Here is a 27,530-nt window from a genome sequence, read left to right as displayed (position 1 = left end):
TTACATACTGTACATGTGATCAGTAATGCAGTATAAAATATATGTATACAAGAGCGTGTTTCTGAATGACTTATACTGGATGAAATATAAAACATGTAGCTACAATAATGTCAATTACTTTTCTGTTATTACAGTTAAGTGAAAACTTACCAAATCTTAGATAAGAGCTTTAATTGACTTATTTAAATGTGTATATATAGTAGCACACAGTGCTGCCAGGTCCTTCAAAGCTTCCAGCACTAACATATCATAAAGAAATCTGCCAATGGGGTAAAAAAATCTTAAATATTTAATGCAAGAAAAATTCAAGAAAAACTTTTACATTTAAATGTAAAGATTTGTTTTAAGCACAAATTTACTTAAACCGTATATTTTTTGCCTAAATACTAAACTTGTTTTCTTAGGTCATTTTGCTCATTAAGAAAATGTATTTTCATTTTTTGCAGTGTGACACGTGATACAGCAGGAATCAGATTTTATTTCCCTTGCATTTCTCTAGTCGATCAAATTCTCCTAACTGCAATTAAAGGAATGCTTCGTATTTAAAGTTAATGCGCGCAATTGGCGGAAACTGTGTTACGGTCTGACGCCGTTCATTATAAAAACCGTCGGGAAGAAAAGCCCTCGGAGACTCTTTTGATCAGGCCGGAAAACCGTGTGGATGTTGCGGGCAGACTTTATTAAAGTCTAAATGAATGTAAATCCTATAAATAACTCCAGATGGCTCCTGTGATCTCAGCTGTTTCTTAACACTTGATTTCATCAAAGTTTGTGCATCTTCATTGTGCTGAATATTTAGGGAGAAACTTCCACACGGGTGGATCCTCATTTGTTCTCCGCCTGGGGCCGAGATTGGCTGGTTTGCTCGTCTTGTGCTCTAATTCCCTCCCGTACGCTTTGGTTTGCTTTATCTGCTTCTAATAGTAACGGCGCAGGGCAGATCTAACAGCTGCGCGACACATCCATTCCTCAGCACTGTTAGATGTTCTGGAATTATGAGCAGGAGATCACGCAAGCGTTTTACAGCATCTGTGCTGTCACATCACAGGTGTCTGACGCAGACCTCGTCTACGCTTTATATTATCAACAATCGCTTTCAAAGAATACAAATGCACTCCTTTCTCAACAGTTATTCTGATGATTTATTGTCATTATTACCATTAATAAATCTTATTATTCATGAATTATCTGTTGTGTGTAAGAAGGACATCCTCATTTTATGTTTCTGTTATTGCTTTGGTGTTGTTCTTGTGTAATTAATATTCTGAATAACTTCATGTTTCCCTGCGGATGTGAGCATCTCATTAGCATCTGATTATTAATTCATGAAGTGTAACTCCTTACATTTGTGTCCAGTTTGTCACGACATTAGATCAGTGATGTAACACACACATGCACACGCGTGTAGTGATGATGACCTAGTGAAGGTTATGCTGTACTGATCACAGGTCAGTGATATAACAGCCAACAGTAACCTGATGCTTGTGAACGTTTGCTTTTATTCTCTCCTAACAAGCACTGAAACATCTTCATCTGACCTCAGGAGCTTCTAGCAGCATAAACTCACTGCCAACGACCGGCGCTAAAGTTTTATAACAGAATAAATCATCACTGCACTCCACTGAGTGTGTCCGTCTGTGTGTCTGCGTGTGTGTGTACGTGTGTGTGTCTTTTCTAACAGATGAGTGGGGTTTAGTGTAAATTCACACTGGAGTGAATGATGTTTTTTCTGCTGTCTGTCCAGCAGCTCTAGAAAAGGACGAGACAGTATATATTAATGTTCATACAGAATGGTTTCAATGTCTTACATGTATGTGTGTGTATCTTACACTGTACAAATCTAACACGACTAACAGATACAGTGGCAAGAAAAAGTATGTGAACCCTTTGGAATTTCATGGTTTTCTGAATAAATCTGATCTGATCTTCATCTACGTCAAGGGTATTAAAACATAAACCTGGCGCAATGAGCGACGCAAGTGTCTTTTGCTAGTTTCAACTCAGCACTATTATCATTTTCACGTTTACCACCACATTTAAATAGCAAAAGCATTCACACACAATGTTGTGCCCATGGGTGTTCTGGTCTGAAAACGACAACTAAAATAGACGAAACCATTGACCAACTAAACCTGCTCTAAGGGCGATGACGCAATATTACTTAACTCTTTCCCGCCATTGATGAGTTATCTCGTCAATCCGCAAATATTGCTATTATCCACAAGGTGGCACACTTCTGCAACTTATAGAACCCAGAAGTATCGCTGTCGGGCAAACAGCTGTATGTCCGTCTGAGTTTTGATGATCGCTCTGAATCTGATCTCTATCAAAAATCCTTTACAAAAATGGAATAAACTATAATTGGGTGTTTTTTAAGAAGCATACCCATATTTAAGAGGTGATAAAAAGAGAACTGATGAAAGTAGGAAGAAAGTTTTTTTTTAAAGCAGAGGGTCTGTTCTTTCATTTAATATATTGTATGTTTATATCTTTAAAGATGAGCATTTTCTGGGAGTCATTCAACTTTTGTGAAAATCATGAAAAATGCTGGCATGGAAAGAGTTAATGAGTGCATTATTAATATGCACCTATAAACGGGACGACAACGTGCGTTATTACACACATGGATGCACATCAGCACACAAACATTTTTAAATCTGAAAAATAAAAGGATTAAAATGTAAAAGATTATTATTGAGTCTATAAAAACAACCCAAAACACCATAGCAAGTCCACAACAGAATGGCTTCAGAAAAACTAAATCTGTCTTTTGGAGTGGCCCAAGTCATTAACCCAAAAGAGATGCTGTGGATTGACTTGAAGAGGGCCAAAGAATATGACGGAGATAAAGCGATTCTGCCAGGAAGAATGGGATAAAATTCCTCTTCAACAATGTGTCGGTCTGATCCACAACTACAGGAAGCACCAAGAGGGCGTCAACAAGTTATTCATTGTAAGGGTTCTATTACTGTTCCACTGCCATTTTGAATAAGTGTGTTTAACAAAGACATGAAATATCTGATTGTTTTGTGTAATTGTTTTTAGACACATTATGTTTGTCAACATAAACTTAGATGAAGGTTAGATTACATTTTACGACAAATTTGTTCATAAAACCATGAAATTCCAAGAGGTTGACATAGTTTTCTTTCCACTGTTTACAAAGGTGAGGTGTTGCAAACATTTTTGAATAAGTTTCCCAGTCTTTCATTGGTCCAGACAGCAGGAAGTGCCGTTTCAATCTCATGTCATTGGTCAAGGATAAAAGAGCAATGTTTGAAAATCACAGTGTTGTTGGAAATAAACGTATGAACTTGTTCATGAACTTGAACTTATTCATGTTAGGGATGTGCATTTTTGTAATTTTCTTTTATTTGGATTAATCAATAGGTCTGAGAAACGAGTACTCGATTAATCAGGGGCAGGGCATTCAAGGGGTGGTGTGTACGCATCATAGTGATTTTTATTTATTTATTAAAAACAACACTTTAACAACAATTAATGCTGAAGAAACGAATACAGAAAAATGAACACATACTAGATTATTAATGAATTAAATGTTGTTTTTTTAACAGAAACCTCTAATAGGAATAGCTGCGTGAAGTGAAACTACATAATACTAATAACTACATAATATAAATCTTGATACAACATAAATGTATTATACAACGTGCATCTATCTGCATAAAATACAAGACTTAAACTAAGTTATGTACTGGACAAAAGGTTTAACTCCTGTTGTGGATGTGCCTCATAATCCTAACAGAACGCTTTTAAACACGTCCGGATTCATAACATTAAGCAGCTTGAAGTCTTTTGCTATCATTTTAGCGTTTAGCTGTGTCGTGCTCTCACCTGTTCTCAGTCAAGATGTAATGTTCGTATGGCTCTCTTGACATTTGAGATTTAAATATGATAGATGATAGAGTCATTTGAAGTATGCACATCAGCTATATTTTGCCAGGTGCTGGATCAAAATGTATATCACGTAATGAAGAGAAAGACTGAACGCTGTTCTTCTCCCTTTATTTGTACAAAATGACAAATGAACAAATCTGAATAATGACCCTACAAATGAAGGGAGCAAAACAGTGTGCAGACTTTACCTAAATATGAGATGATAACGCATTGAACTTGTGACGGCCGTGTACATTTTGCACTTGACTGAGTGTATTTTTATCTTATCAAAGTGAAGCCGAAAATCACTGTGTCCTTTTGAAAGCATATAGTGCCTCAGTAATGTGAGGTGTGTGCGGCGAGTGTTGCGGTGGAGCCGCGGGTGCACTTTGAGAGTAGACTCCTCTGTATGGTTTTAAATCACTGATACTGTGATGTCATACACCGTTCAGTCAAACACATAGTCAAACATGCCCACAATCTTTACTATGGACCACAAGAGATAACCAGTCATAAAAAGTAAATAAACCCACACATTATCATCGTTTTCATGATTAATCGTTGATGTCGCATTCGAGTATTTGTGAACATTCATGTCTGATAAAATGACACACATCACTATAGCAGAAGGTGCAAAAATACTCATCACCTTTAAGATAGCAGATATTAGCATCCTTCATATGTGCCCACCAAACACACACACACACACACACACACACACACACACACACACACACACACAACCATGCACATGTTCACTTCCAGCCCATCTGAATCTCTAATCCTCTTCTTTCTGCATGTATCATTTCCACACAACTGAAGCGTCATCCACAAACCAGACAGAGATTATGTTATTTTTCCATCTGATGGTATAACTGCTCTTGACACTTTGTCAGTCAGACGGTGTGTTGGTGTGTGTGTGTGTGCGTGTGTCTGTGTTTGTGTTGAGCCTGGAGTTGTTCATGAACATAATGTTGAGGATTTAACAGCAACTCACAACTAAATGTGTATTTAACTAGACTAGCCAGAAGTGAATTATCATCTGATATTAGTAATCTGTAATTCTCCATGAAATAATTTAGAAAATATAAAACTAAGGGTTAAGTGTCTTGCTCAGGGACACAATGGTGTGTCACAGTGGATTCGAACCCAGATCTCTCACACTAACGGTGAGTGTCTTATCCACTGCGCCATCACCACCCCATTAAAATTATCCAGTAGCCAAACAATCTCTAAATGCCGGATGCCACAGTGTTTGTATTAAGAATGTTTTTGTCAACTGTGCAATATTTGATCTGTGTAAACTCTCTGGAATCTGTTCATCTGAATTCCCTGTGCAATATTTCTGTGGTGCCCAAGTGTAAATATCTGTGGAGACTTTCCTTTGAATTTTTATTTTATTTTATTTGTATTTATCGTTCCTGCACTGTGACTATGTACTCATTAAAATTTGTTGTTAGTAAAGAATTAAGATGAAGTTCTGCCATTACAAGCAAATTCAACAATTTCCTGAAACTAATCCATTGTTCCAACAAATATTTGGTGTGAATCATCTTAAACATGAGTGGTTAAAATGCTCGTTATTGACAGCATGTGGCATTCACTTTATTTGATCTTAATCGCTTAATTAGTTGGCTCTAACATGTATGTGACATCATTAACTAAGTTGTTAAACAAACATGGTTCGATTGACAGATGTGAGATAAAGTTACTCTGTTTTCAGGAAACAGTCATGACTAGTTAATTAGTTACCATCGCTAACGATGTATTGTGCTGTGGTAGTTAAGCAGAGAGTTACGTGGTGGAAACGCACCCCTGAATTCAGTTTAGTTAAGACGGATTGGACGGAGCAGATGAGGAACGAATTCAGCTTTGTTTTGATGGATTAGGAAGAGCAGATTTGGGCTCCATTCAGTTAAATTTTTAAAGATTTTTTAATGCATTGTTGTCATTTTTGTCCATCTTCTTGAAGGTTTCTTTACTCTTCTTGTCCACATTTTTTTGCACTTACTCATCTGCCCTTATAACATTGACCTGAGACAACAGTAATCTCTTTCCCAGCCTGTGGATCTCCGTGATGTTTGTTGGCCTTTTGATCCATTGAAACCCATGAGGAAGTTATTTAAATAAAGTTCTGCTTTTCTAAACTTGATTATGTCTTAAATTAGCAGTTTGGCATCATTGGAATCGCTCTCTTTTTCGCTCCACATTAATCACCAGCTTTTCCTCAACCGGCAGCTGTCCAATAATCTCTGACCTTTCAGGCGGCAGCAGCTTAATTTTGCCAGGAGCGAGCATGTCCCGCGTTCGGCCGCTCGCTGAAGCTATGATAAACTATAGAGCGCCTGCTTCCTCTGATTATAATGAGAAGAATCTGTCACGTGTCTTGTGTATGTTTGTTAATTGACTGTGTTGTTTTCTCTTTGTGTTGTAGCTCAGAGTCCTCAGGATCTTCAGCAGGACTATCAGAGGTAACACACAGACTAATATAATACACAGCAGTATGAGTGTGTGGTGATGTGCTGACAGTGTGCAGGTGTAGACACTTCACTTCACAACAAAAACACACACACACAGAGACACGTCGACTTCTTCACCGTGCTTAAATCATTTTGCTGAGTTTTGTTCTCTCTAAATCTTGACCATCCAATCAGAACCATCGCTGAGCTGTGACTGACAGTGATAAATGCCCACCCCGCTCCTATCGGCTCTGTTAGCAAGAGCAAAGCATGATGGGAACGCTGAGATGCTGGCATGTCATTAATACAAACACTGAACAGAAGACAGAGAGTATAAGAGAGAGGGAAAAAAAACAAAGGGAGTGTTTAATACACCTGCATTACAACCATCAGATGAGAAGAACTCATCATCCCTTCATTTCTCACCTGCTTACAGATCTGTGCCATTATATCTCACAATCATTCTGACTCTTGACATTCATTCACTTTACAAGGATTAAAACTCTTAAGCTGGTTGGCTGGATGAGACGTGTAGCGGGCCGGTTTTAGCTGGGTGAGTCAGCATAGCGCACTGATTTAACCGGGAGAGATGGCGTAGCGGGATGATTTAGCCGGGTAAGATGACGTAGCAGGCTTGTTTTAGCCGGGTGAGATGGCGTAGCAGGCTGGTTTTAGCTAAGTGAGAGATGGCGTAGCGGGCTGGTTTTAGCCGGGTAAGATGGCGTAGCAGGCTTGTTTTAGCCGGGTGAGACGGTGTAGCAGGCTTGTTTTAGCCGGGTGAGATGGCGTAGCGGGCTGGTTTTAGCTAAGTGAGAGATGGCGTAGCGGGCTGGTTTTAGCCGGGTGAGACGCGTAGCGGGCGTGATTTAGCTAGGAGAGATGGCTTGGGAGTTGGTTTTAGCCAGGTAAGATGGCGTAGCGGACTGGTTTTAGCCGGGTGAGACGCGTAGCGGCCTGTATTTAGCTGGGAGAGATGGTGGAGTGGGCTGATTTTGGCCGGGTGAGACTGCTTCGCTGGCTAATATAAGCCGGGTTAAATGTGTAATGGGCTTGTTTAAGCCAGGTGAGATGGTGTAGCTTGCCGGTTTTAGCTGTGTAAGATGGCGTAGCGAGTTGGTTTTAGCCAGGTAAGATGGCATAGCGGACTGGTTTTAGCCGGGAGAGATGGCATAGCGGGCTGGTTTTAGCCGGGTGAGACGCGTAGCGGGCTGGATCTAGCCGGGTGAGACTGCTTGGCTGGCTAATATAAGCCGGGTTAAATATGTAATGGGCTGGTTTTAGCCTGGTGAGACAGTGTAGCTTGCTGGTTTTAGCTGGGTAAGCAGGTTGGTTTAAAATTGGTTTTGGATGCATTTTTAGCTGGTCAGGCTGGGAGACCATCAGACCTAGCAGCTTAAACTATCTGAAAAGAACAAACACATCAGATAAATATATTTAACTTTGTTCTAATTTTATAGATGATTAAAATAATCTCCTTGACAAACGGTAAATATTAGGTCATGTTTATGGAAAACATTAGTAAGGGTTGGAAAATGGAAATACTTACTCAGGTCATTTTTAGCCACACTTTATTGGATGTCTCTGTAAATAAAGGTTTTTATTTTATATTAAGTGGGTTTTGTATTGGAAAGCAAGACTAAAGTACGGAGTAAGCACATGTTTGATTGAATAATGTTTCCAGAAGTCTCTGGGCAGAAAGTCTGTTTGGAGTGAAATATGAATCTTTCATCACTGTGTTGATTTTGAACTATAAATTCAGTTTGTCACCTGTGTTTTAGTGATCATTTGTTAATAGACGTTTGTGTTTTTATAATGAAGTTCATTCACTATAGTAACATATAATAGATTTTTTGGACTAGCACCAAAAATAATCTAAATTTCTGATGGCATATTTTGAGTAGCTGTCAGTACAGTAAATGTGAGTCTCATCTGTAAATGATGCAGCCTGTGAGAAATCATTATTCATAAGCCTCATTGATAAGGTTTATATTATGTGCCTCCACTTTTCAAATCATTTCTACACCTCAGCATATTTCTGACAAGCCTTTAGCACAGAAATCATTTATTTATTCTGCCGGCGTTCACGAGTAGAAACTCAGAGTGACGTATGTTTAACTCTCGTATAGCGTTGCCTTCATCTCATCATGATTTCAATCAGATTGTTTATCTGTTGAATGCTTATTGATTTTTATTTGAAAGTGATTTGTGTTTACAGAGCAGAAATCAGGTGATTGTTTGGAGTGTCGGGTGATCGGCTCTGTGCGTTTGATTTCAATACGCCCAATTTATGTTTGAATTACAAAGATTCACTCACAGAGAGAGAGAGAGAGAGGGAGAGAGAGCATGACTTGTTTTTAATCATTGTTAGTCAACAAGGGAAAAGTTGTTTACCTAAAAATGGCAGACTGAATAACTTTTAGGAGTGGGTATCACTGTGAGGGTTTGCATTTTCTCTCTGTGTCAGTGTGGCTTTACTCCCACAGTCCATGCCACCATAAAGGCACATTCAGTTCTAATCTGATCTGTGACAAACAGACAATCAACGGCTGATTGATTCATCTCAACACATCATGGACTTCTTTAACTTGGATTTAGGTTATGGTGAAAGGGTTGGTGTGTTCCAGGAATAACACTGCTGGATGTTTTTAGCATTAATGTTTCCCTTAAGTCTGTCGACAGTGACACGACCAGCTTCCCTTCCGATCTTAATTTCTCCATCTTTCCTGCTCTTTGGGTCGGATCGAGCCGTCACTGCGGTGCTGAAAACTGTCAGCGCCGGCCTGACTCTTTCTCCTGAATTTGTGTCTCCACGACGACAAGCGACCGTCTCTCGTTATGCATGGCGATTCTGTCTCCTCGACGACTGCCGCTGTCACTGTGGCAACTGTCAATCAATCACATCCACACTTGGAGAGAGCAATGCAAACTACAGATGAGCAGGTGATGCTCAGGATCCTCATGAACTGACCCGTGTTGACGTGTCATTTATATACCAGCTTTTAACCAACCCTCAGAATTAAGATGCCACTTTGTGGATGTGATTTCTACAAATAAAGTCATTATGTTTAAGACAAACAAGAAGAAATTGTAGAGTATGTGGTGAGCACAACATGTCCGTCTGAAAGCAGGATACATCCGTGTGGGCAGCTTCATTGGTCATAATGGGAGAGATCTCGTGTTGCTGGACATACCGATAGGTTTTCTGGACTGTCCAAAGCCAATTTTCTGGTCCATAACAATCTGTTCCTGTCTTCGGCTCTGCTGCTGGATTATAAAGGCTTTTAAGGTGGAAATGAAATGCATGATTTCAGCCCTGAAGTTTCTTACACTTACCTTTCTTTTCCCACTGTTTTTTTTCAGTCTGTTTAAGGCAGAAACACAACAATTACACGAGCCGGTTTTACTCACTGAATCTTATCTTAAATCTTGACTCATCTGCTTTAATGAAAAAAGTTTGAAAAGTGTTGTTTGATCAGTCGCCTCACTTTAATATTATGCAGGATTTGTATGGGATGTTGAGGTATTAATATTAGTTTCATCAGATTTATTTAAATGTTTCTCAGACAAACAGTAAATGATTGTAAACTGTAATCGTAAAGCCTGATCAGATTTAATGCTAATGTATTTGTTATCATCCAAGTCTTATTTCTAACACTTCATTGTTTATATGTGCAGCGCTCTCATGCTGAACTTTCAGGGTCGGATTAACGGACAGAGATTATCTTAAAACAGGACTAGGACTTAGTTTAATTAAGAAATATTACTAGTTTTAACAAACATGCCTTACTAAAAACATCACTTGTGTGCATTTTGAGGGAAAACAGAGGGGGACAATTTATTTTAGTGCAAGTATGGCAATGCAAGTTGTTTTCAGTTTGGACAGCTCTTACATTATTTTAGTCTAGGTAGGACTAGTCTAATCCCTGTCTAGGAAACCACCCCTCGGTGTTATTTACTTATAAACTTTTTATACAATATGGACTTTTACAGTAAACATCAAGTGGTGACCCACTACAAAACATGGCATAAAAATGAAGGGAAATGTTAAATAATAACACAAGCTTCCTTACATTGTTCAAATATAATTCATTTAAAATAAATTAAGTTATTAAGTTACATGGAATGAAATGAAATCATGCTGTGAATAATTCACATTAGCTACGTTTACATGCGACCAAATAATCCGTTTGTTATCGGATTGATGGATCAATCGGATTGAAAAGTCTTGATGTACTCCGTTCTGTGATCCGATCATAAGGAGAAAAGTATGCATGTTAACGTGTAAATCGTAATATTTTCTCAATCGGATACCTTGTGCACATGTGTGCAATTGTGTTTAAGTTAACGTCTTATTTTACATCTCTTATATCACATGATTCTCATCACAGAAACATGCAATAGCAAGGCAATGGCAACACACATTATAAAGTAATGGGGTCACACGCTGTACATTTGCAGCGATCATGATCTTCATAACATTACATAAAGAAATAAAATAGCGTTGTGCCTTTAGAAAAGTGTGTTTTCATTGCCTATATCTGAAAACTGTTTCAGTGAGTTGATTTCTTTCTTCGGGGTAAATATGAAAGTATTTTGTTTATTATTTATTGGAACGTGGACTGTGAAAAGTAATTTTGATGCTTTTGGGCTAGTTTTGGGTGTCAATTGAGCTGGTCTGATTACGCAAATCTGGCAACCCTGACTGTGTGCTTGCTCAGGCGTTTGGTTGGGATTATATAGAATGCACATGTAAACAAACATTTGAATCTGTTTAAAGTGCATGTAAACTGCAATGTCATAACCTCTGACTGTGAGATTCAGTCAAAATATGTCTTTGACAGAAACTGTGTGAATCTGTACTGAAGTCTGGGAACCCAAACCTTATAATCATTTTTTCCATACTTCACGATTACATGATATGCCTAAGTGCAAGTAAATGACATTGGCAAAGTCCAGCAGCATCAGTAGAGACCTGTTACGAATCAGAATTGTACTGATGTGTCATCTTTCTATATGAAAAGAGCTTCTGTAGTGAATATCTTGAGATGTGAGATAGCACATATTTGATATCCTCCTGCAGGACCGTACATGAGACTTCTGTCAAATCAGGGTTTGAGTTTCTTAAATCATCTGATGTATTGAGAGCTTGAAGGCTTTCCTCTGACCGGGGCAACACGCCAGCACTGACACGCCTCTCATCCTCATGAGATCTGGATCCAGGTGGCCACACTTTCTGGGTCAAATTCATTTCATCAAGCCTGAATGACTTGGATCTCATTATATCTCTTCTTCGATATAAGGGATGTTAAAAACAGTCCACTTTTGATCTGTGGTCTGATTCTGTGAGATGAACACCCATGTAGCTCGTGACATTGCTGAAGGTGTAAAATGAGCCGTTTTCTGCCCCTGGTGTTGGAGTGCATTGAAACCGAATCACATACAGCTGTTCAACTGTGGCTTTTTGGGTTTATGCACATCAACTTTATTCTGTTGTCTTGAGCCCTTGAGTCCACTTGAGAGAAAGAGAGAGAGAAAACAAGGCCATGCTGAGCGACTCTAATATACAGCCTGTCTTTACAAACACAGCAATAAAGATTTGGCTGTTTGAATGAATCACGCAGTCAAACGACGCTTCATTATTGGAGCTATTAGTCTCCCGGTGGGTGTGATACTTCATGGCCGCACATCAACCTTGAGGCCGCTTTGCTCTTAAAATCCTTCGGGAAGAGTCAGAAATGCTGCGGCTTGGATATCAGAGACTCTTTAGACTAACTATTTTCAACATGTTAATTTATCAACATACATGATATTTAAATAGCCTATCCATCAAAAGAATGCATTTACACGTTTCCCCAAACCGCTTGACGTGGCACTTTTGTTTGTGAGAGATAGCGGGTGATTGTTGGGTCGCAAGAGAGGCTCGAACCTGCCACCGTCGCATCCGTTCCTGCTTTCGCATTCGAGCATCGGCTCTACTCAATCCGTCTTGTTCCTCCAGGATTACATTAATCCCCACAGATTCAAATATTCCTGTTCAGGTGTTGATTTAACACCTGCTGATTTTACTGCTAACGCTTCAGCCTCTGGTAAACATCGCAATAAATAAAAACACACAAACGCAGCCTCTCTCCTTGGAATCAAAGCCAAGTTTTCGTATCGACGCCTGACCTCCATCCATCACCCCAACAGACGGCTCATTTATTGACCTCCGAGAGTCGGTGAATGACAGAGTCCGTTCCTGATAGATGATATCAGGGCCTGATAGATTCCGGCTCTTATCCATTCATCAGACAGCCGCTGCTGTATTAGCCCGGACACGCGCTTAGTCCCGAATTCCCACTGTAAATCCACTGGCGTCTGTATTTCCATTACAGTCAGAGGAGAGGAAGACTCGCGCAGGGTTGCTATCAGACTGCATGGGGGATTTTAGCAGCTAGCGCAGTAAAGATCTCCAGACATCTACGTTGATCGCACAATATCCCACTGTGAATTTACTACGGTGACTGGGGCAGCGTTTACACACCGCAAGGCCTAATGCATGGATTCAATATGATGTCTCCACTGGTGACAACCTCTCTTAATCGGTGTTTTGCCCTTTACCCAACCCGATCATCTAAACAAGATACACTTACTTTGAGGCAAATTTATGTATGATAAGACCAACTAAAGTTTCTTGAGATCTGCTGCTTGGTCTGGTGCGTTAACATTCAGTGAATTTCAATCAGAAGTGATCGTCTCTATGCCCTGTTCCCTTCAAATATCAAAGCTCTTGATGTGTGCAGTTGTGTCTCATAGTGTAGCCGTTAACTCGTTCCCCACCAGTGTTTTAAAAAAAGTTGCCAGCGCCAGCATTTTTTATGGTTTTCACAAAAGTTTAATGCCTTCCAGAAAATTTTCTTCTATAAGCATACAATATATCAAATAAAAGAAAAAAACCTCTGCTTTTCATTTCTTCTCTTTTTATCACCTCTCAAATATGGGTAGGTTTCTTCAAAAATAAAAACATTTTGAGCAACAAGCTGAGATAATTGCCTTTTTTGTGAAGAACTTTAGTTAGAGATCAGATTCAGAGCAATGATAAAAACAAACACAGAGTTTTTACTGTTTTTGGATCAGTGGATGCTTTAGTGTTTTATATGTTGAGTAAGAGTGACACCCGGTGGATAATAGTGGAAATATGGATTGTCGTAAAAACTCGTCATTGGCAGGGAAGCATTTTCTTTTATTTGATAAGTTAATTCATTAATAGCGGGGAAAGAGTTGAAAACACACCTGGCGATAGAGTAATGAAAACAATGGTTGCGTCCTAAAATGGGAAATCTCTAAAATGCCGCCTTCGGAGGCATCAAGGCACATTCAAATTCAATGTTAGGTTTCCGGTCTCCTGAGATACCTTCATTGTCTTTTCCCACATTTCTATGTGTGTGTGTGTGTGTGGGCGGGTAATGCGCTTCCCAAAGTGCACATCAAAACAATCAAAGCTGGAGTGCAGAATCGTTGATCTATATTGGTAGAAATAAGAGACTGTAAGTTTTTTATGTTTTTCAGTGGTTTAAGTCCTTAAGGCTAAAATATTCATACTGAACTATTTATAAAAGCCTAAAATCTTCCATTTTGATTTCATGGGACTTAGGCATAAAACAGAGAGAAACTAAAAAGTGATGGCATAAACTTCACATTTTAAAAGTCTATTGTGTTTAACAGACAGAGTTGAGTAATGGATATGAAGTAATGGAAAGTAATTGATAGGACCCTGATATGAATGCGATGGCATCAGCACAGGTGACTGCTGAGAGTCTCTGCACCGACAGACCGCCCGTCTGCTCTCGTGGTGTCCCGAAGCGAGGCTGCACAGATTGTTTGTGGACGCTGGCAGGCGGGCGAGTTTCAGCAGAACACCTTCAGTGCCTGAGGCTCAGAGCTTCAGCTGCTGGATTCGGTAGATCTTCAGTATGTTTAATGATGCAGTCAAACCACACACACACACACACACACACACACACACACACACACACACACTTCTACCAATCATACACCTAAATGTGTTATTTAAGCACTTTTATAAAAAATAACATGTGCGATGGTATTAAAACTGGGTCAGAAGTACAAGAGAACGTGGCAGTAAAGGCACAAATTATCTGTGCTGCACCCAACAGGACACCAGCGGTACTGACGCTCACACATCTCATATCTGGAGTCACTTCAGATAATTTGTCCTCTCATATATTTAATAAATGTATATTTCCTATCTCCATGAATGTACAGATGATGGCAATACTGTTAAAAGCTTTTCTGAATACTATGAATCATTGAAACCATTGCCATTTCTGCACCAAACACAAAAGTAAACAGTAGTTATTGTGTTACCTGTGAATCGTTCTAACAATCGCTTTTGTCTTTTGTGATGATCCAGTGGTGTCTTAAAGATTTTAAATCCATCAGACTGCAAAGTTTGTTATTTCAAGGTCTGCTGATAACAGTGTCATCTGGATACTGTGAGTCATGCAGTTCAGTACTTAAAAGACTTATAATCCTTCGCTTTGTCTGTATTCATGTAAGGAATAATTGACGACAGGCCGTTGAATATTTCAAAAAAGAATGCACACCTAAGGTGATAATGCAGCACGACGCGACACGGGTGTGCATTATTTTTTTAAATATTCAAAGGAGTGTAGTAAATTATTCCTCTTATATCACAGTGGTCACATTGCTCTGGTGGTTATTTTAAGACATTTGACAAGTCAGAAAAATAATCATCACGTGTGAAACATTTCTCAACCAATCAGAATAAAGCATTCAGCAGCCCAGTGGTATAATCTGGAATAACAACGGTTGGATGTAGGCTACATTAACTATTACATATTATACATACAGAGTGATGCAGAGCGTGCCAGTTTTATCATCCTGAAGTTTTTTTTAAAAATAAGATCTTGGGTTAACACAAGATACTTTCACGTTTGATTCTGTAAAAAAGATGGACGTAGTGTCTGTGACGTCACCCGTAGGTTTCTGAAGATCGTTTTTGAAGCCAAAAGTAAGCGGTGCCTCACAGTTTTAGCTGTAAAGACCAAAAACACTTTTTGTACCAGGCTGTAAGCATATTATTTTCTGCTGTAAAGTTGGGCATTTTAACATGGAGGTCTATGGAATCGACTCTCTTTTTTGGAGTCCGGCCAGTCGATGAATTACAGTTTAAGTCACTTCCGTGTTGGCTTCATCAGAGATATCTGAAGGTTGTCCCTCGGTTTTATTCTACAACATGAAACACACCAGTAACACCCTCACTCGCGTCTTTCTAAAGCTTTTTCATGTCTTTTAAACGGCGACCTATAGACTTTAAACATCATCACACATGACAATCTCAGAAACAACATGGGAACAATTCCCAACAAACATTCATCTACAGAGTATATCATTTTCAGGAAACATGTTTTTAAATGTGTTAAATAAAGTTTGAAAGAGACGTGATGGTGATGACGTTGATGTCGAGAGACTGTGGTGCATTTCGCTTTAAGCCTAAAGTTAGATTTTTACTTTTAGTAAATGCATTTAGGGTCTATTCTTTTTTTGATATAATATTAGAATCCAAAAGTCTATAGGAAAAATGAATGGTCTTTTTGGAACCAGTGTCCCATAACTTCCTGGTTGGTCTACAAAAAATAACATTGCAGCGGAATGCTATTGCTGCTTTCCATACACTGGGATATCGGATATTCTCCTCCTCAAATGTGAAAGTAAACTTTTGGAACGGTAAAGGAAGTCAAAAATTGGACCTCTGAACTTGTGGAAGATCGATCAACAACAACGTGAGAGAGAGACTTTATTTGACTTCACAGACATGACGGTGGCCAGCTCTTCACAATCTGATGTGAACCATGAACATCTGTTTGGCCATAATTGGCACAAGAACAAAACATTTTCTTGGCATATCATCATGACATCATGGTAAACATGCATATAATGTAAAGTGTTATTGACTGGAGATTGGAGATCTGGGATGTTTCAATCTGGAACGTGGCATGTAATGATAGTTTTCAACTGTTGTCAGGCACTTAGGTGAACGCCCCGCTGGAGGGCAAGAGAGCGCTGCCTGCTGCTGTCCGCCGGTGAAAAGTGAGCAGTTTAGTCTAATTCCTGAATAGTTGTTGTGCAACCAATGAGGAGACAAACCTGGGCTGTGATTCTACAAACTGTCAGAGACAAAAACCCAGAAAAGAGGAATTTGTGCATTTGATGTCATGAATGTATGTGCCTCTGTCCCCAGTGAGAGAAAACAATGGCAGTCATATTTACAGTGACGCCACTTCATCAAAGGTAACCTTCTGAAGCAACCAAGTACATTGATTAGTTACACTAACTACTAAATTTAAAGGAATAGTCTACTCATTTTCAATATTAAAATATGTTATTACCTTAACTAAGAACTGTTGAATCATCCCTCTATCATCTGTGTGTGTGCACGTAAGCGCTGGAGCGCGCTGCGACGCTACGATAGCATTTAGGTACCATTTAGAGATAAAGTTAGAAGTGACCAAACACATCAACGTTTTTCCTATTTAAGACGAGTAGTTATACGAGCAAGTTTGGTGGTACAAAATAAAACGTAGCGCTTTTCTAAGCGGATTTAAAAGAGTAACTATATTGTATGGCGGAACAGCACTTTTGGGAGTACTTCGACTCGGCGCAGTAACACCCTCCCTCTCCCATTATGAGAGTGAGAAGGGGAGCGGATTTTTCAGGCGAGTCGAAGTACTCCCAAAAGTGCTGTTCCGCCATACAATATAGTTCCTCTTTTAAATCCGCTTAGAAAAGCGCTACGTTTTATTTTGTACCACCAAACTTGCTCGTATAACTACTCGTCTTAAATAGGAAAAACGTTGATGTGTTTGGTCACTTCTAACTTTATCTCTGAGTGGTACCATTGAATGAATGGGGCTAAGCTAAATGCTATCGAAGTGTCGCAGCGCGCTCCAGGGCTTACGTGCACGCACTAAGATGATAGAGGGATGGATCAACTCTTCTTAGTTAAGGTAATAACATAGTTTAATATTGAAAATGAGTAGAATATTCCTTTAACTAAGAGTTTTCATGTGATATTGCAATGTTTGCTTGTGCTCAGACTGAACTTTATTACTTTCGATTAAAAAAGGGGTGCAAGATTTTTGAGAAACATTTTGGAAGAGGAAGTTGGGCCAAGTACCAAAACATACTTGTAGCCATTCAGCAGTAAGGGGGCGTGTCTACAAACCAACATTGTTGCCTGGGTTGCGTACGTGTGGGGCGGGTCTATCAAAAGAAGGTCCAGATTCTGTTGGGGTAGGGGTGTGTTTGTTTAGGTGATTTCAAATATAGTACATATAGTAGTATGACATCCTTTATATCTCCGAAGAGTCTTTAGTTTTATCAGATTTATAAAAGAAAGATTAGCTTTATTGATTGTTTCCGATAACGTACAAAACAACAACACTGTTTAACTTATGATTCACTACCTGTTCATGTCATTTATATTAATGTGCACGAGCCTATTTCCAAAATAAGACAGAAGTCTTACTTACACCATGCAACTCATGACCCGGTTGGGACTTTTCAATTAAATCCAGCGCATTATACACACACACACGCAAAACTCTGCTGTCGCGTGAAGTGATGTTTGTAAGTTCTAGCGTCTCCCGCTGATTGACGGGTGGGCTGGGTTTTCCGGGGGAAGTGCCCATAAAAATAAGTGACGCGTATAGAACACCTGAACATCAGCTGGGCCCGTAATCGAACAAAAACTTTACGAAATTTGTACGAACCCTGGCGAAGTGCATTTGACACAGGAATACTCTGTAACAGCCCAACTGCTTTTTTGACACTTTGCCTACATTTAGCATGAGGAAACAACTCTATAACTGTGTTAATAAGTCAGAATGCTTGAAATGCCATTGAACCACCCCTTTAATATGATTTAATGTATTATAATATAATACAATATGATATCATTTTAATATAATCCTGGTGGCAGTATAGACATTTTATCGGACGGACGGACATTGCCGCGGTTACGCGTCTGGCCCGAAGTTAACTTCCGGTCTGTGCTTGTTTATCTAATACCTTGTGGAAAATTTTTTTTGGTTTCCTAAAGACAGCGAGTATGGATCACCGCTGTGCGGATTTGGCAGCCAGGCAAGAATTTAAGGATCTGTAGTTAACATTATTTACATTAATTTTACACAGTAAGGGGGTGTGCACACCAAAGCCTTTAAAAGCAGCTGAAACTCGTGGAGGATGCCGAATGCCAGCTGTTTTTTAACTGAGCGCCAGCTTTCTTCAGCTAAATGCTTTGGTAGCTGTGTTACTTCTGCTTTGTTTATAAGTCGTTGTACGATGCACCGGAGATTTTCACCCAAAATTGAATCTTTTTCAACTCTTGGTGCTCACCACTCAGCGTGGAAAAACCACCAAGCGACGTTTTTCAGTGCGGAAGAAAACCGCTAGCTGCTGGCTTTTTTGAAAGACGCCGAGCTTCCATTGGAAACAATTGAAAACACACACTGGCCGCGGGCGTAGATTAGCTCAATGTACAGATTGATACGCCAGATTCATTTCCTGGTTATTTATTTAGCTTGTTATCAGAAATAATCTACTCTAGATAGACTCTGTTGTTATTGATTCTTTGTGGAAGTTTACCGGAAGTTACATTTGGTCCACTAAAGTCGTTTGTTTATGTTGTTACTGCTGAAACCGGCTATAAAGAAATTTTGCATGACTGAGATATAAACATCACCAGAGTGGAGGTCTGGCAGGAATCTGTTTTAGTGACTATAAAATATGGAATCAGATGCTGTGCAGGGATCACAAGTGCCCAAAACTTGTAGTTTATATCTTAATTTTTCTTCTGCTGAGAGGTGATTTAAAACATATACGTGGTGTAATGGCAATCCAAACTATTTTCTGTTATTCGTCATTTCCACAAGGGTGTTGCAGAAAGCATATATATTTACTTTTCTTGTTGTCAAAATACAAATGATGAAAAATACAATTCAAAAATACTTTATCAAGTTTTAAAATGATAAATTGTAATTTCTACGATCAAAAGACTGTCTAACACCAGCTTCAACTTCATAACTGTTCTGCCTACGGCAACTCTCAAAGTCACATGGCACATACATTTATAAAAAAATAATATCAGTCGGTCACATGACTTAAAAAACAAAGGTAAAGAATGGACAGGTTTTATTTCATTTTGTACCTAATAATAACATTACTACATTACTGTGAAGCCCTGATTACAGATCAGTCAGAGCGCGTAATAATACCAGATAGATGGCATTGGCGTCCATAGGTTACCATAGCGACACCGCGCTCAAGTGAGTGATGTCACATGTACTTTTCTGTCACATACAACTCGAATCATTTCACTTTTAAAACTTTAATAGCAAACTACTATAATATTTAAAAACTTTACCAAGTAGTTTGTCAGCTGTGCTTAGAGTTGGTAAGATCACTTTTGCGTTTGCACGTGACAACCCAGAAGAAGAATGACTAAATCTGTTCTTTATAAAGTTAAATTAGTTTTGTATTATTTTAATTAATATACAAGTCTTTTAACTTTGATAAAGGAACTTCCTTAAAGTGTTACAGAGGCTCGTGTGTCTTTAAAGCGCTGGGACTCGGTGCGGGCGGGTGACGTCACTGCTCTCTCCGTCCCTCTCCGGTGCTGCTCGAGCCCGAGCGCGCAGTCCCGGCCGCACGCGCCTCCCGGACGCCACGCGCTCTCCGCTTTGCTCCCGTGCGCTCCGCGATGATCCGCACAGACCCGCCGCGAGTCGCACGCGTTCACAGCTCGTGAGGAGATCATGTGTGTTTGAGAAACCGCGCGACGAGACCGAGACGCGGGGGAGAAACGCGAGAGCCCCTTTTGGATTATCACTGGATGTTACTAAAGTCTCTTATCAACTCACTGCTCATAAAATAATGATGAAGAAGATGATGATGAGCAGGTAAGACTTTTATCAGAACAAGTGTGGGACAGCATGTATAAGTACATATAAATATAGACAGTATATGAATTTATGTGAAAGTGTGTGAGGACAGGTCAGGAGTATATAAGACTGTATATGAGTCGTGTGTGTGTGTATGTGTGTGTGTGTGTGTGTGTGTGTGTGTACCAGCATTAGGCGTTTTAAATATATAGGTATATTTAAATAATGCTTCAGAGGATTTTTATTTATGCTGTACATTGAGAGATCATCATAGTGTAGTAAATATGAGCACATATGTCAATGAATTAAGCGTTTACAGCCCTGTGTGTGTCTGTGTGTGTGAATGAAAATATATTGCAATCCAGGATTGTGTGTGATTATATGAACATATATAGTTTGAGGAGTCTGATGTTGGTTGATAATCTGAAGTGATATGTGAGTATATAAGAGTTTGTGCGAGTTGATTAAACCTCATATTGCTACTGGATTACACAATCATCATATATTTTGTGTCATATGATTGAAAAGCGTTTGTTGTACATTGAGCTCCGTTTCTTTTGTGTTGCTGATCTTGATAGTTTTTTATTTTATTGTCTTCCAAAGCATCATTTAAGCAGCAACTTGTATGTGAATTATGTGTTTGATTTGTGAAGAGATTCAGATCTATAATTGGTTTTATAAAAGCTTTTCTTTATGGTGCATTTTAATTCAGGCTTATGAATGTCTTAAAGATTTCTTTTAGATTTTAGGTTGTTCTCACAAATTGTCATGGGTATTGTACGTAAAAAAATAGAAATAGAAAATGAAAACAAAGCAGACTTTAAATGTATACATCTAATTTGATGTGACATGTTTTGGGTGTCTGCGTGTGTTTTGTGATGGGTTGGTGCTCGTGTGCAGCCGCTAGGGGCCCCTGATGTCCCCGCATGAGCCACTGAATTCAGTATGAATCTCATCAAGAGCCAGTCAGTGCTGCTCCATGTCTAGGAAAGGGTTAATAGTGTACGATAAAAACACAGATAAAGTCAGTGAGGTGGTGAAAATGAGCCTGAAGTGTGTGTGCGCGTGTGCGTGTGTTGCAGTCGATCAGCACTTACACTCCATTGGTTCCAGATATCTTTGTGTTGCTAATGTGTGTGTGTGTGTGTGTGTGTGTGTGTGTGTGTGTGTGTGTGTGTGTGTGTTTCATACACACATGCCCAAGCAATCAGTGCTTGCCACTGCAGTCCGACATCCCACAATTAACGCCGTGGAAACGCCTTCGATTTCCAATTTTGCTGCAACAACCGGACGAAAAACGTTTGCGACTGAAGACAAAATAATTTGCTGTTTGGAGCAGAGTTTGTGCTCACGGTTGCAGACGTCGGGCTGAGGGTTTCGGCATGGATGTGACGCCCGAGCACTGCATATTTGGGTGAAATGCGATCCAGTCGTACCCCTGCCACACACACAGACACACACACACATGCGGTTAAACGGCTGCTGTGTGTGAGTTGAGGGGCCGTCTGCCTCTGTGGTATTGAAATGAAAAAGCATTTGCTTGAGGATTTCTGAAGGTAAATCTTAACTCGAAGACTAATTTCTTCCAGAGGTCGGATTCTTTGCGTGTTTCTTCAGGATGCCAGTCTTTCGTTCATGTTGTATTATTTCCCACAGACTTTCCATGACCTCTGCGGGAATACCGAATCTGGCTAAGATGAAGGAAATATTCCTCAGCCGTGTCGATACAGTTGTCGAGCGCTCGATTCCCAACATGAAGGGAAAATAGAAGAGGGGAGGAATTACAGGGGAAAAAAGAGAAATATTTTCAGAAGTCTATGACTGAATCCTCAGGAATGTCAAGGTTTAGAGGGAAAATTCCACATGAGAGACCCGAGACAAAGACGGAGAGAAATCTATAAAAAAGCCTGCAATTACAGGGCGCCAACTTATTTGAAAAACAAATCTTGAAAGAAACGGGGTGCCAAACGTTCTGGAAATAATCGTGGCAGGAACAGTCTGCCTATCTGAACCACCGCTGACCTCAGATCAGCTCAAGTCTCGCCTTTAAACCCTGAAAGAAGTCAGATTTGTGTGATGGTAGAGGAGAAACTTCAGATAAAGACATCAGGAGAAAGAAAGAGAGTGACTGGAGAAGGTTATGGCTCCTATAAATCCTGTTTATTGGTAAGAGAGTCGATATAAAGAGATTTTGTCGAGCTGAATGAAGACGTAAAGATGCTCCGTCTCCAATCTGAACCCTCGCTGCCAAATGCGGTTTCTTTCTGAGGTGGTGTCGTAACGCATGAAGCGGACGGTCGGCTCTTCATCCGGCGCAGTGTTTCCATGTTACTGATCTGATCTGATACCGTCATAAGATCCAGTGGGGAAAATGATCACTTTCTTCTTGGTCAAAATCATTTTTAATTGACATTTTCCAGGATAGGATGAAATATATATGTATTTAAAATTATGGCATCTTTCCATTTGATGGATACGGCCTGTTATGGCCCAGTACATCTCACTTTTGGGGGGGGTTTCCACTTCCACAGCCCTCTAATACCTGATAGATTTTTAGTACTACGTTGGTTGATACTAAAACATTACAAAATTGCAAAATTATCTTCCCCTCGTGGATTATTTTACTCCGTTGAGCAAACCAAGTGATGTCTTCATCTATGCTGTGTTGTACGAGTCTCCTTTTAGCGGTGAAAACATGCAGAGAGTCAAGAACACCATTCCATCAACATGCTCCGTCGCTCCAGTGTTGAGCATTTCTTTGTATTGCGTTTGCATTCACGATGATGTCATGGCAGTAGAGGCGGAGCCACTGTAACGATAAGTCTATAATCCCGCCCACTGTGAAGCAGTACTGTAAAAGTAAAGCGATGCGAGCCGTGTGGTGCTGAGCCGTGTTGTAGCACACAAGTGAAAAGTGTCTTCAGACAGATGAATGCAACTGTTACTGTGGGGACTGTTAGGAATGAATAAAGAAATAAAAACACACGAAGACAAGATGAATAAAATAGATTTAAAGATGGGATCTTCTAAATCATACGACTTTTACTGTCATATTACACGAGCTGGACAGAATAAACCAAAACATTTATTTCTGCTAGCATTGTTTTATTATTATTACTTTTTGTCTAAATGATGACAATAGTTTGGGAAGTCCTTTGTCTCTTTTAGTTATAGTCGTTTACATTGGAAAGAGTGATTTGGTTCTTTAGAACTGTGAGAGAGGCAAAGCTGACGTGAATCCCAGAGCAGTTCAATTTAACACCGTGACCCTCTGATACAACACACACACACACACACACACACACACACACACACACACACACACACACACACACACACACACACACACACACACACACACACACACACACACACACACACACACACACACTTTGATTTATGTTTCTCATGGGAATCAGGGTTCTCAGTGTGAAATGAAGAATGAGATCCATTAGCAGGCAGATATGACCACACTTACACACGCATGAACAACAGCACACATACATGTGGTCACTTAAAACACACAGATCACACTGACACACATCTGTACTTCAAAACTCATATCTGTGTGTGTGTTTCTGTAAGATTACAGCACACATTTTCTTGTAATCTCTCTGGCTGTGTATTTGATGGATTATTGAGGATACAGGAACTCTAATCCAGACTACACATCAAACAACACAAAAGCCACACATATAAACCTAAGCACCATAATAATAATAGTAATAATAATTAAATAATAATACAATTTTGATCGTGTACAAAGGAAATATACAGACAGAACAACATAAGAGTAGATAAAGATCAGACAGCTGAATATTAAATCATACTGTAAGTCATTTGATCTTTATCAAATTAAATCATAGTACTCATCCTATTAAACTAACACTTGATAATTATTCATAGAAAAACAATAGAGCTAAATATTCTCATTATGTGTATATATATATATATATATATAAGTTGTGGGAGACTCATTTGCAATGCATGATGGGAATGCAGGCTTTATTTCTGGAACACTCTGCTGGAAGCAGATAATACGAGCGCTTATATTTATTCCACTCTACAGTCTTTTAGTTTCTCTTCTCCAGCTTTACTGAAATGTGTTTCAACGCTGCATTAATAATTCTTCAGTGCTAATCTTATTTAATGAATTACTCATTATTTGCATTCCTGAAGGTCTAATAGACAAACAATCGATTAAACCTTTCTGTGCATTATAATGATTATAATATTTGATACATTATTGTTATGAAGTGAAATGTTTCTGTTCATATACAGCAGAAATATTTCCTATAGCAGTCAACTCGGAGATAAATGACCACACTACAGACTTGTGATTTGAAGAGATAAAGCATCTGAACAAAAAGATAAAGATGAAGGAAAGTGTATTCAAAGTCTTTACTGAGGGAATAAACAATGATTCCTTGAAATGACATAATCAAATAAAACATGATGAATTTCAAGGAAAGAAACAGAGAGAATATATTTATGATAGAAGTTATAAAAGACAATTCCACAACATGTCCGTGTTTATTTCTTTTAGAGTATATGAAGATTGACTCCATTACATCATTTGCAGTGTTTTTGCTGCTGATCTCTGATTGGCTGGATTATGGGTAGTGCGGTAATCCCACAGGATTATGGGTAGTGCAGTTTATCATCAGGAATCAGATGTTCATGTAATCAATTAACTTCATCATGAACTATTGATTCAAATTAAAAATATTTTACTTAACCTCAAGGCTGTATTCATTTCTTTGTTCTGCTAAACACTAAGGGTTGGTTTCCCAGACAGGGATTAGACTAGTCCTAGACTAAAAGAGCTCTCCATACTGAAAACAACTTGCACTAAATATCTTATAATACATTAGTTGTCTTTGTTTTGCCTCAACATGCACACAGGTAATGTTTTTAGTAAGGCTTGTTTGTTCAAACTAGTTATATTTCCTAATTAAACTAAGGTCTAGTCCCTGTCTGGGAACCCCCCCATAAGAATTTGGAGGGCCATTGACTTCCATAGTTTTTTTTTTTTTCTACTGCTATAGAAGACGTCATTGCTGCTTCAAAACTGCTTGATGACAAATACTTTACCTTTCTTTATCTTTAGCAGAACAGGTTTAACAGGCTACAACTTCTTTACATTATAACCCTACTGTCAAGCTAGTATAGATTTGTAATGTAATAAAAATAACTATTAGATCTTAGTTTGACTTACATAAAGCATTTTTCTGTAATATTTCTTAAGATTAACTGAGCGTGTGTAAATCTCTCAGATGTTTCTTCATTTAGGAGAAGTTGTTTTATTTTCAGCGTGTTGAGTGGCGTTAACGCAGTGATTCAGACAGGAATGAGAGAATGTAATATCTGGCCTGTAATCCGTGACCGGAACGCGTCCCTGTGGAGTCATTCCGCAAACAGATGGAATGGCCTGCAGGAATATTCCAGAAATGTCCAGCATTCCAGAGGGTGTCAATTCATCACGACACACACACACACACACACACACACACACACACACACACACACACACACACACACATTTCAGTGTTATCTTCTTGATGAAATTATTTTATTTTGATTTGATTTGTATATGTTTTCAATTCATTAGAATGAATCGTGTATAATTTTAAAATGTTAGCAGATGAAATCCTGGTAGAGGAGTTTTGTGGGATGATATATAATGCAAACAAAATCTAAACATAAAAAACTAAACCTAAGACAACAAGTATCTGAGAGGTGAGATGAGACATGTGTGAGTTGTTTTAAATTCTCTGGTGTAAATGGAAACCGTGATTGTGTTCACATTAGACACTTTTTATCATTGTCATTGAAACGTCATATCAGTTTCACTGCTATTAAAACACAAGTGTAATACTGCCGAGATCATCATTTCATGTTGCTGCATGGTTTGTTTCTCTTTTGCAGTAATACAGTTACAGTCAGACATCAGGGGTGGGCATTTGCGTATGGCACTCACCATGTCCTGGCATTTAGACAAAACAACAGAAATAAAAGCGGTTTATGAAGATGCTCATTAAAAATCATTTGATATATTTTTATTAGAAGAGATCTGAAGATTACGTGATGAATTATAATAGTGGGATTCCCCCTGTAGGAGGTGTTGTGATGAGCGCTGATCTTATGATCCTGATTGGATCTCACTTGAGGATTGTGGGTAGTGTAGTTCTTCACCTGTGTTTTTGCTACTAAAATCCTTTTTTGTGTAATAGTCTCACGGATCTTCTCAGCTAGATACAGTAGATTATTGCTGAAGTATAATGAGTTATAATGTGGATCATTTAAATCTTTTCACCTTTTGTAAAATAATTGCCACTTCTGCGATTAAAAACTACACCGTGACAGAAGCCATGACATGTTTTCATATTTAGTCTGATGTACTGTGACTTCTATTAATAGCAAACAACTAATTGTTACAATATAAATGCTGAAATGTTTTGTGTTGATATTAGCTTAATTAAAGTACAGTTTTACTATTATAGATTTTTTGCAGTTTGTATTCTTGTTATCTGTGTCTGTGAGGTTTTTTTTAGTATGGTGGATTTTGTACATGAAGGTAGAGTATGTACACATTTTGTTTAAAGGTGCCAAAGAAAGCATTGTAATAATCTGTTAAATTGTTCTCTGAAATCTACACAGAAGGTTTGTGGCTTTATTAATGCAAAAATTATCCAGAGTCAGTTTTTCATGTCCATTTTCAAGCCTAGGATTTGTCTTTAGAATGAAATGGTCTATTATTATCTTGTTTGAAAGGATCATGAATAATAATGTTGAGCTCTGCTCTGATTGGCTGTTTCTCCATCAGTAGCTCTGTGTGTTTGTAAACAGATCTTATGTTTGAGTCTGTATCAGATTTTGAGGAATAATCAATTGTTTGGAGATTTCTGAGTGATACGTTTTTTTTTTCAGTATTGACCCGCAAAATGTAACTGTAACGTCAATAGTAGAACTTCAGCCTAAACGCTAGCATATAGCAATAACTAGCATATAGCATTAACTAGCATATAACATTAACTAGCATATAGCATTATCTAGCATATAGCGCTAACTCAGCAGTCACAACTTTACATTGTAACAACATTGTAATTAATTTAATGTTGGGATGACTGTAACACACAGTTGGTGTTGTGTTGAGATTGGTCTGTTTTCCAGCGGTCTTTTGCATGCTCAAGGTTTACATAAGAAGGAA

At 38.8% G+C, this 27,530-nt stretch overlaps 1 protein-coding gene across 31 annotated transcripts in view; it reads left to right on the top strand.

Annotated features, from left to right (window-relative positions):
• ptprda (protein tyrosine phosphatase receptor type Da) overlaps window positions 1-27,530 on the top strand; it is a 341,854-nt gene that overhangs the window by 192,927 nt on the left and 121,397 nt on the right. For all 31 annotated transcript variants that reach the window (XM_065249635.2, XM_065249633.2, XM_065249632.2 and 28 more), the window contains exon 7: window positions 6,332-6,368. The gene's annotated coding sequence lies outside the window, so the exon portion shown is untranslated. The remainder of the gene's footprint in view (window positions 1-6,331; window positions 6,369-27,530) is intronic.

Source organism: Paramisgurnus dabryanus, chromosome 2, assembly GCF_030506205.2.
Source record: "Paramisgurnus dabryanus chromosome 2, PD_genome_1.1, whole genome shotgun sequence".
In the NCBI taxonomy this organism is placed as follows: Eukaryota; Metazoa; Chordata; class Actinopteri; order Cypriniformes; family Cobitidae; genus Paramisgurnus; species Paramisgurnus dabryanus.
This window is presented reverse-complemented; position numbering and strand designations above follow the sequence as displayed.